The following is a 10271-nucleotide window of genomic DNA, read 5'->3' as shown; positions in this document are numbered from 1 at the left end:
GTCACTGGTGGACGTAGTAAAGTTTTGATTTGGTCTTGATTGTAACTTGGCCTAGAATTCATCAAAGCATAACTTCTTGTCCATGCGAACAGGAATTTGGAATCACAGGCACCAGAGGTGGTGATTGAATTCATGTTCTTATGCGGTTGTATTCCTGTATCATGATTTACATGATATATTTTATAAGGCGTTCCAGTTTTCCTGTCATAACCATATTTGTATTGTTTTGTATTATGTTTTGTCATTTTTATGTTGGCATAGCCATAGTTTTATGTTTGTTTGTTTGTTGTGTTGACAAAAAAGGTGTTCTGAATGAAATTGAAATTAGTATTCTTTGATTAATTTTGTTGTTAAAATATACTTATGTTGTTATTGTTTTGTTTCAGGCGTTACGTTTTGTTTTTTTTTATTGATCGTTGATCAAAAAGAACCATTTGGATTTTTCATTGAGTTTGTTAATCTGTTTTGAACTCTGGTTGTGTAGTTTTAGATTTTGGTTTGAAGAAACATTTTTGCATTTTGGAAGTAAACCGAAGATATCTTTTCATTTTGTAATTTTTCATATAATAAAATTTGAAACACCAAACATACTTTTGTGTTGCATTGTGTGAATCGTGAAAATAGTTAAACGTAAAACCTCACCCATCCCCTCGGAATAATTTGCTGACACATTTAAGAAGTCTTAGCAGGTTTACACAACCATTCCCTGTATCATCAGTTCGTCAGAGTGCGCATCAGTGTCCATAGTACAACAACGTCACTTGTTCAGCTCTTTCTTCACGCTTCGCCGAGTGACATCATAATGATAATGTTCTCCCGTGACGTCACAGAGTGTCGTATTCTACGCAGAGTTCATAAATGTGTGTGAGTGTGTGAGTGTGTGTATGTGTGTGTGTGTGTGTGTGTGTGTGTGTGTGTGTGTGTGTGTGTGTGTCTGTGTGCCGTCTCACTGAGTGAGTGTGTGTGTGTGTGTGTGTGTGTGTGTGTGTGTGTGTGTGTGTGTGTGTGTGTGTGTGTGACGCGTGTCACTATATATGTGTGTGTGTTGCGGTGCAGTTCGTTTACTTGTCCACGTCAATTTCTAGACCATGCAACCATTCCCTGTATCATCAGTTCGTCAGTGTGCGCATGTCCACAGTAGGCCTACAACAATGCTACGTCACTGACTTGTTCAGCTCTTTCTCCAAGCTTCACCGAGTGACATCATAATGATAATGTACTCCCGTGACGTCACAGAGTGTAATGTCGTATTCTACGCACTTTATGACCTGCATAAGTAATTAGAAATGGCAAGGTATGACCTTACGAATCACTCAGTTGGCCTCGGGTTGTTGGTGTCAAAACTGATCCGGTGATGTTACTGCATGACTGGAGCCCAGCGAGGCTAGGCGGCCGGGGAAGGGGAGAGGTTGAAGAGAAGTCACGTGGGGGAAGGGGAGAGGGGCGTTGTCACGGACACACACATATAGACACACGGCACACACACACACACATATAATGATACACACACACACACACACACACACACTGACACACACACACGCACACACACACACACACACCGGCGGCACACACCGTGGCCATACACACACACACACATACACCGGCAGCACACACACACACACACACACACACACACACACACACACACACACACACACACACACACACACACAGAGGAGAAAACCACCTATGTCTAATTGGCGACTCAGTGCCCTGGTGTACACTGAAACAAAGACAGTGTTGATATATGGTCAAACACAGGACAAACAAGTCGCGTAAGGCGAAAATACAACATTTAGTCAAGCTGTCGAACTCACAGAATGAAACTGAACGCAATGCAATTTTTCAGCAAGACCGTATACTCGTAGCATCGTCAGTCCACCGCTCGTGGCAAAGGCAGTGAAATTGACAAGAAGAGCGGGGTAGTAGTTGCGCTGAGGATAGCACGCTTTTCTGTACCTCTCTTCGTTTTAACTTTCTGAGCGTGTTTTTAATCCAAACGTATTATATCTATATGTTTTTGGAATCAGGAACCGACAAGGAATAAGATGAAAGTGTTTTTGAATTGATTTCGAAAATTTTATTTTGATCATAATTTTTATATTTTTAATTTTCAGAGCTTGTTTTTAATCCAAATGAAACCGAGTGCCGAAACACTACGATCACCTCGGGAGGCGAAGTGCAATCAAACAGGATTGAAAATGTTAGGGCTAATTTCTTAGCCCTATAAAAACTGTTATGCAAACCCGAAGGTTTCCATGAACATACAGACAATCGGAAACCACCAGACCCCATCACAAACAGAATTCTACAATCCACCGGTGTTGACTTTTAAAGGCCAACAACTCGGGTGCAGAGTCTGCTGTGAAAGGAGCGGTAGCCTCCCCTGTCACACAAATATAACATATTTATATGTTTTTGGAATCAGAAAATGATGAAGAATAAGATGAACGTAAATTTGGATCGTTTTATAACAAATATTTTTTTTACAATTTTCAGATTTTTAATGACCAAAGTCATTAATTAATTTTTAAGCCACCAAGCTGAAATGCAATACCGAAGTCCGGCCTTCGTCGAAGATTGCTTGGCCAAAATTTCAATCAATTTGATTGAAAAATGAGGGTGTGACAGTGCCGCCTCAACTTTTACAAAAAGCCGGATATGACGTCATCAAAGGTATTTATCGAAAAAAAAAGAAAAAAACATCCGGGGATATCATTCCCAGGAACTCTCATGTAAAATTTCATAAAGATCGGTCCAGTAGTTTGGTCTGAATCGCTCTACACACACACACACGCACAGACACACACAGACACACACACACACACACACACACACACACACACACACATACACCACGACCCTCGTCTCTATTCCCCCTCTATGTTAAAACATTTAGTCAAAACTTGACTAAATGTAAAAAAGATGACCGATGACGTACTGTCAGGAACCTAGCTGGCTAAATGAGTGACTAACTTACAAACTAACTGACTGCAATACCCACGGGGCGGGGTAGAGTGGGGGAGAGGAGAGGGGGGAGGGGAGAGGAGGATGACGTTGTCGCGAACACACACACACACACACACACCTACACACACACACACACACACACACACACAGGGGAAAACCACCCGTGTATAATTGGCGACTCAGTGCCCTGGAGTACACAAGATACAAAGACAGTGTTGATGTATGGTCAGCCATAGGACAAACAAGTCGCGTAAGGCGAAATTACTACATTTAGTCAAGCTGTGGAACTCACAGAATGAAACTGAACGCACTGCATTTTTTCACAATGACCGTAGTCCGCCGCTAGTGCAAAAGGCAGTGAAAGTGACGAGCCTATTTCACGCGGTAGCGGTTGCGCTGCGCTGCATAGCACGCTTTACTGTACCTCTCTTCGTTTTAACTTTCTGAGCGTGTTTTTAATCCAAAAATATCATATATATATGTTTTTGGAATCAGGAACCGACAAGGAATAAGATGAAAGTGTTTTTAAAACGATTTTAGAAATTTAATTTTAATCATAAATTTTATATTTTTAGTTTTTAGAGCTTGTTTTTAATCCGAATATAACATATTTATATGTTTTTGGAATCAGAACATGATAAAGAATGAAATAAAAGTAGTTTTGGATCGTTTTATAAAAAAATAATTTTAATTACAATTTTCAGATTTTTAATGACCAAAGTCATTAATTAGTTTTTAAGCCTCCATGCTGAAATGCAATACCGAAGTCCAGCATTTGTCGAAGATTGCTTGGCCAATATTTTAATTAATTTGATTAAAAAATGAAGGTGTGACAGTGCCGCCTCAACTTTTACAAAAAGCCGGATATGACGTCATCAAAGACATTTATCGAAAAAAAGAAAAAAACGTCTGGGGATATCATACCCAGGAACTCTCATGTAAAATTTCATAAAGATCAGTCCAGTAGTTTACTCTGAATCGCTCTACACACACACGCGCACAGACAGACAGACAGACACACACACATACACCACGACCCTCGTCTTGATTCCCCCTCTATGTTAAAACATTTAGTCAAAACTTGACTATATGTAAAAAGATGACCGATGACGCACTGGCCACTAAGCCGTCACTTGACGTACACACTCCATGATAGATGGTTCCATACTGACCAACGTCGCCTTTCACCCAGGCCATGTCCGGCAAAAGGGAAGAACAAATGTATTCTGGCACAACAGGCGCAGTGGCCTAGTGGATAAGACATCGGCCTCTTAATCAGAAGGTCGTGAGTTCAAATCCCGGCCGCGGTCGCCGCCTGGTGGGTTAAGGGTGGAGATTTTTTCGATCTCCCAGGTCAACTTATGTGCAGACCTGCAAGTGCCTTCCACTTCGTGTCTGCACGCAAGCACAAGACCAAGTGCGCACGGATAATATCCTAATATGATCCATGTCAGAGTTCGGTGGGTTATAGGAACACGAAAATACCTAGCATGCTTTCCCCGAAAGCGGCGTATGGCTGCCTAAATGGCGGGGTAAAAACGGTCATACACGTAAAAACCCACTCGTGCAAAAGCATGACAATGACAATGACAATGACAATGACAATTCTTTATTTTACGAGGGTAACAGAATAAGCATTGGTATACTTTTTTGCATCTGGCCCTCGCCCTAAAGAGGGACTAAGTCTTCTATAATAACTACTACTACATAGTACTTACATAATTAAACATATGAAACATTCATGACAAGGTGCAAAGCAAAAATTTGGAAGTCAAATAGAGTCAGAATACTATGCAATAGTACATCAACTCTGCAAGACAATGGATATTATGCAGAACATCATAATTTCGTGAACAAAACAATAAATCAAAAATGAGTGACTGTGTCCCAAAGGACATAACAATCAAGAATATACTATTTTCATTAAATGGGATATATATTTGTTTTTGAAAGAATCTGTGCTGGTAGCTTCCCGTAAGGCATTCGGAAGAGCGTTCCAGAGACGGCCACCTGAATAAACTAGACTAGACTTAAATAAGTCTATCCTAGGAAGAGGAGTGTTAAATTTCATAAGGTGGTGTGAATTCTTCAAAGAGAACTTTGAACAAATGGTTTGGGGTAGAGTTTCGGATATAATTTTATGCATAAAGATTCCTTTGTTAAAAAGCATGAGTGAACGTGGGAGTTCCAGCCCATGAACGAAGAAGAAGAAGAAGTATTCTGACACAAAACGAGACATCCGCGAAGGCATGACTGTTCTCCATGACATTCGTGTAGGTGTACGTATGTTACGCGTGATTGTTCTGAAAAGTGACTATTACATGATTGTTCTGAAAGTCTACTATTCATTTCATCGTAATCATGTAAGCCCTCATACGTGATTGTTCTGAAAGATTACTAATTTACATGATTGTTCTGAAACTCTACTAAAGGTAAACTTGCGGGAGGTCGTGGGTTCGAACCCCGGCCGGGTCATACCTAAGACTTTAAAATTGGCAATCTAGTGGCTGCTCCGCCTGGCGTCTGGCATTATGGGGTTAGTGTCAGGACTGGTTGGTCCGGTGTCAGAATAATGTGACTGGGTGAGACATGAAGCCTGAGCTGCGACTTCTGTCTTGTGTGTGGCGCACGTTATATGTCAAAGCAGCACCGCCCTGATATGGCCCTTCGTCACAGTGGTCGGCTGGGCGTTAAACAAACAAACAAATCACCCGTGAAATGTTGTCAGATATGGAACAATATGTATACCCCTGCCCAACGAAGTGTGTTTGAGTTGATCCGTCTTCTGTGTGCGCGACAGCTTCAGATGTGTGTTTGAGTTGATCCGTCTCTCCACTCCCTTTTTTTGTAGGTGTAGGGGGTGGGGTAGGTTTGTTCATATCAACTGACACTTTATCAAACCATTTGAATAATTCATATACAAAATTCTTGTGGTTGCTGTGTAATAAAAAAAACAAGTGTCACTGAAAACAGAGATGTCCTAATGAATTTAGCTTTCATGTGTGTGTGTATGTGTGGTGTGTGTTTGCGTATGTACTCAGTGCACTGGCGTCGGAAACTTGGGGGGGGGGGGGGGGCAGCTGCTGTTCCTGGGGGGGGGGGGGGGGGGCAAACATGTCTTTTTGCCCCCCCCCCAAAAAAAAATATATATTTAGGATGACAAAAATATTCACAGAGAGAGAGAGAGAGGAGAGAGAGAGAGAGCGAGAGAGAGAGATATAGAGAGAGAGAGAGAGCGAGAGAGAGAGTGTGAGAGAGAGAGAGTGAGAGAGAGAGAGAGAGAGAGAGGGAGAGAGAGATAGGGAGAGAGAGAGAGAGAGAGAGAGAGAGAGAGAGAGAGAGAGAGAGAGAGAGAGAGAGAGAGAGAGAGAGAGAGAGAGAGAGAGTCGATAAACAAAATACCCCTCCACACACACAAACAAGTCGCGTAAGGCGAAAATACAACATTTAGTCAAGTAGCTGTCGAACTCACAGAATGAAACTGAACGCAATGCAACACGCAGCAAGACCGTATACTCGTAGCATCGTCAGTCCACCGCTCATGGCAAAGGCAGTGAAATTGACAAGAAGAGCGGGGTAGTAGTTGCGCTGAGAAGGATAGCACGCTTTTCTGTACCTCTCTTCGTTTTAACTTTCTGAGCGTGTTTTCAATCCAAACATATCATATATATGTTTTTGGAATCAGGAACCGACAAGGAATACAATGAAAGTGTTTTTAAATTGATTTCGAAAATTTAATTTTGATCATAATTTTTATATTTTTAATTTTCAGAGCTTGTTTTTAATCCAAATATAACATATTTATATGTTTTTGGAATCAGAAAATGATGGAGAATAAGATGAACGTAAATTTGGATCGTTTTATAAAAAAATAATTTTTTTACAATTTTCAGATTTTTAATGACCAAAGTCATTAATTAATTTTTAAGCCACCAAGCTGAAATGCAATACCGAAGTCCGGGCTTCGTCGGAGATTACTTGGCCAAAATTTCAACCAATTTGGTTGAAAAATGAGAGCGTGACAGTGCCGCCTCAACTTTCACGAAAAGCCGGATATGACGTCATCAAAGACATTTATCAAAAAAATGAAAAAAAACGTCTGAGGATATCATACCCAGGAACTCTCATGTCAAATTTCATAAAGATCGGTCCAGTAGTTTAGTCTGAATCGCTCTTCACACACAGACAGACAGACAGACAGACAGACAGACAGACAGACAGACAGACAGACACACACACATACACCACGACCCTCGTCTCGATTCCCCCCTCTATGTTAAAACATTTAGTCAAAACTTGACTAAATGTAAAAAGAAGTATATTGTCTCGCGTGCAAGAACTTTATAGCCCAGACTCCCCACCCATCTCGCAACCCCGGCCATCTCCTCACGTCTCTCATCCCCTCTCCACTTGAATTTTTAGTTCATAAAAAAAAAAAAAGTTTTATTTGTGAAAATTATTTGTTGTGCCTTTCGTCTTTAAAGGGGCAAAAGTTAGCTTCCATTTTCCTTCTTTGCCATGCCTTTCGATCCATTTTGGTGACCTAGCCAGCCACCTAAGCATGGCAAAGAGGGAAAATCAAAAGTTTCTATGTGTCCCTTTAAACCTGTAATTAGAATTTTGAGTTGGGAATACTCAAGAAGAATCATTACATTTTTGAAGATTATAAATAATTTTTGTCTTTGGACATTTAATTTGAATTTTGAGTTGAGAACAATAAAGAAGACATGTTCAATGTATGAAGCGTATTACTTGTTGAGTTTGTATTCATTGGGCGGGGGTATACATATCAATTTCACTTAAGATTTAGTATCATTGTATCAAAATATTGTTCCATTTACATACAGACATACACACAGACAGACGGACAAAGTGAAACCAGTATACCCCCTCCAACTTCATTGAGCTGGGGTTTAAATATCGATATCACTAAAGATTTAGTATCATTGTATCAAAATATTGTTCCATATACATACAGACATACACACAGACAGATGGACAAAGTGAATCCAGTATACCCCCCTCCAACTTCGTTGGGCTGGGGTATACATATTGTTCCATATCTGACAACATTTCACGGGTGAAGCAAGTTTACCTTTAGAAGAGTTTCAGAACAATCATGTAAATTAGTAAGCTTTCAGAACAATCACGTATGAGGGCTTACATGAGTTTACGATGAAATAAATAGTAGACGTTCAGAACAATCATGTAATAGTCACTTTTCAGAACAATCACGCGTAACATACGTAGATTACATTATATCAAGTCATCCTTATACTAGCGTGCAGTTAGATACACTCTAAACTAAATCGTGTTTACAATATGTGCTACTTTAGCAAGTAGAATAATTATTATATAGCATCGCACACAGTGCTCACAACTGGTTACAAAAAGTTTTCACGTTGGAACACTTCTAGACTGAGTGTAAGTTTTGTGCTACATTTTCAAGTTAATAGGGAGAGGACTGAAGAGGGTTTTTTGGCAAGGTGAAGTAACTGGTGGGTATCAAGGGGGAAGCTCGTTAAAAGCTTGAGCAGTCTTTGAGTCAGCCACCGGCGTGCAGGCAAGGCCTTTGCGCAAGACGGCCCGGACATGGTGTCTGCAACAGTACATCAATTAATGCTCAAAATGCCACCGGACACGTTTTCTATTGTGTCACATCACTCACTTGAAAAGTAGCCTACATTTTAAGCTTAGCTTTCATCCTTCTTCAGTGTTGCTCTCGAAATCCATCTCTAGTGTCTGTCTGTCCGGCCGGCGTCTCTCTCTCAGTGGCTCTGAAAATTACCGTAGTTGTTCAGTCGTACGGCCGTATTCGAAACCGACAACAAGTCAAGTTCAACTGAATGGAAACTGTCGACTGATACAATGTATAGCTGCTAATGGGTTTTGCAAAAAGGTGCGGTGGGAGGGGGTGGGTTGGTACATCATGTCGACGCGGAGGGGCTGAGACTGATTGGTACAACCGCATGGAAGATTAGGCTATCATAGTAGGGACCACACACACACACACCGTGCACACACACGGCACACACTGTGACACACACACACGACACACTGGCACGGCACTCAGTCAAGTGATACTGGCGCACGCGCGCACACACACACACACACACGTGACACACACACACACACACACACAAAAGCACACTGCAAACACATACATAGACTCACACTGCCAATGCCGCAGATCATCACGCTCCACTGATTCAAGAAGTTATTCAACCGCATCAGACCATACCAACCTTACGACCGAAACGTGCAACTAGGCCCTGGGGAACAATTACACCCCAAATTGGTAATAATAATAATAAAGTGTATTTATAGGCGCAATATAAATACATTTTATTATTATTATTACCAAGAATAAGCCCCTCTGTGTACTGTACACATTATCCGGCAATAAAAAAAAGTGTCAATTTCTTTGCAAGCGACTTGAAAATAAGACCAGACGACGAAAACTGATCGGAATAGCCAGCGGCAAATAGTGTTAATCCGTTCATAGACGAAAGCAACTCGGACATCTCGGGAATGACGTGGGTGGTCGCCGGTGTCACGATTTCATCTTTCGCCTGTGTACATATTTCCCCCTCGACATATACTCAAGACTGAAATGTTGTTTCCTGGTAAAATTAAGAAGTGAAATTATTTATGGACGAAAAGCATGTCAGTGTTTTGCATGTGAAGAAAATTGGTGGTAAAATTTAATAGATTTCACCCCCAAAATCGAATTTTTCGAAAACGTGTACTGAGTGGTTACGTCCCTTGAGTAAGAAGGAAAACATTTTAGGATGAATCAAATTTCTAAGTTAAATAAAACAAATTGGTTGGACAAATTTGGCCCCATGAATGTAAGGTACACAAGGTCGCTCATCAGTACTATCGAAGGGTGTTTTTTTGCCGTAGAGTTTATACTAGATCAACGAGGCCGAGAAGCGAAATATCAACACGGCGAAAGATGAAAACGTCACACACGCCGGCGAGGAAACTGATTGCAGAACATCGAAGTTATGTCCGGTTGTCAAGTGGCGGCTGTGATATTGTCTGCTGATTTACTGACACTGATACTTTGTTTTCCTGAATATGTTTAGCTTTATGATGATGATGATGATGATGATGATGATGATGATTGATGATGGTGTCAGTGTCAGTGTGTGTGTAGTGTGTCTGTGTGTAGTGTGTCTGTGTGTGCGTGTGTGCGGCCGTGAGTGTGTGTGTGTGTGAGTGTGTGTGTGTGTGTGTCAGTGAGTAAGTGAGTAAGTGTGTGTGACGGTGTGTGTCCCACGGTGTGTATGATG

The sequence above is a fragment of the Littorina saxatilis genome, unplaced genomic scaffold (assembly GCF_037325665.1).
Source record: "Littorina saxatilis isolate snail1 unplaced genomic scaffold, US_GU_Lsax_2.0 scaffold_930, whole genome shotgun sequence".
In the NCBI taxonomy this organism is placed as follows: Eukaryota; Metazoa; Mollusca; class Gastropoda; order Littorinimorpha; family Littorinidae; genus Littorina; species Littorina saxatilis.
Note: the sequence above shows the minus strand (reverse complement) of the source record.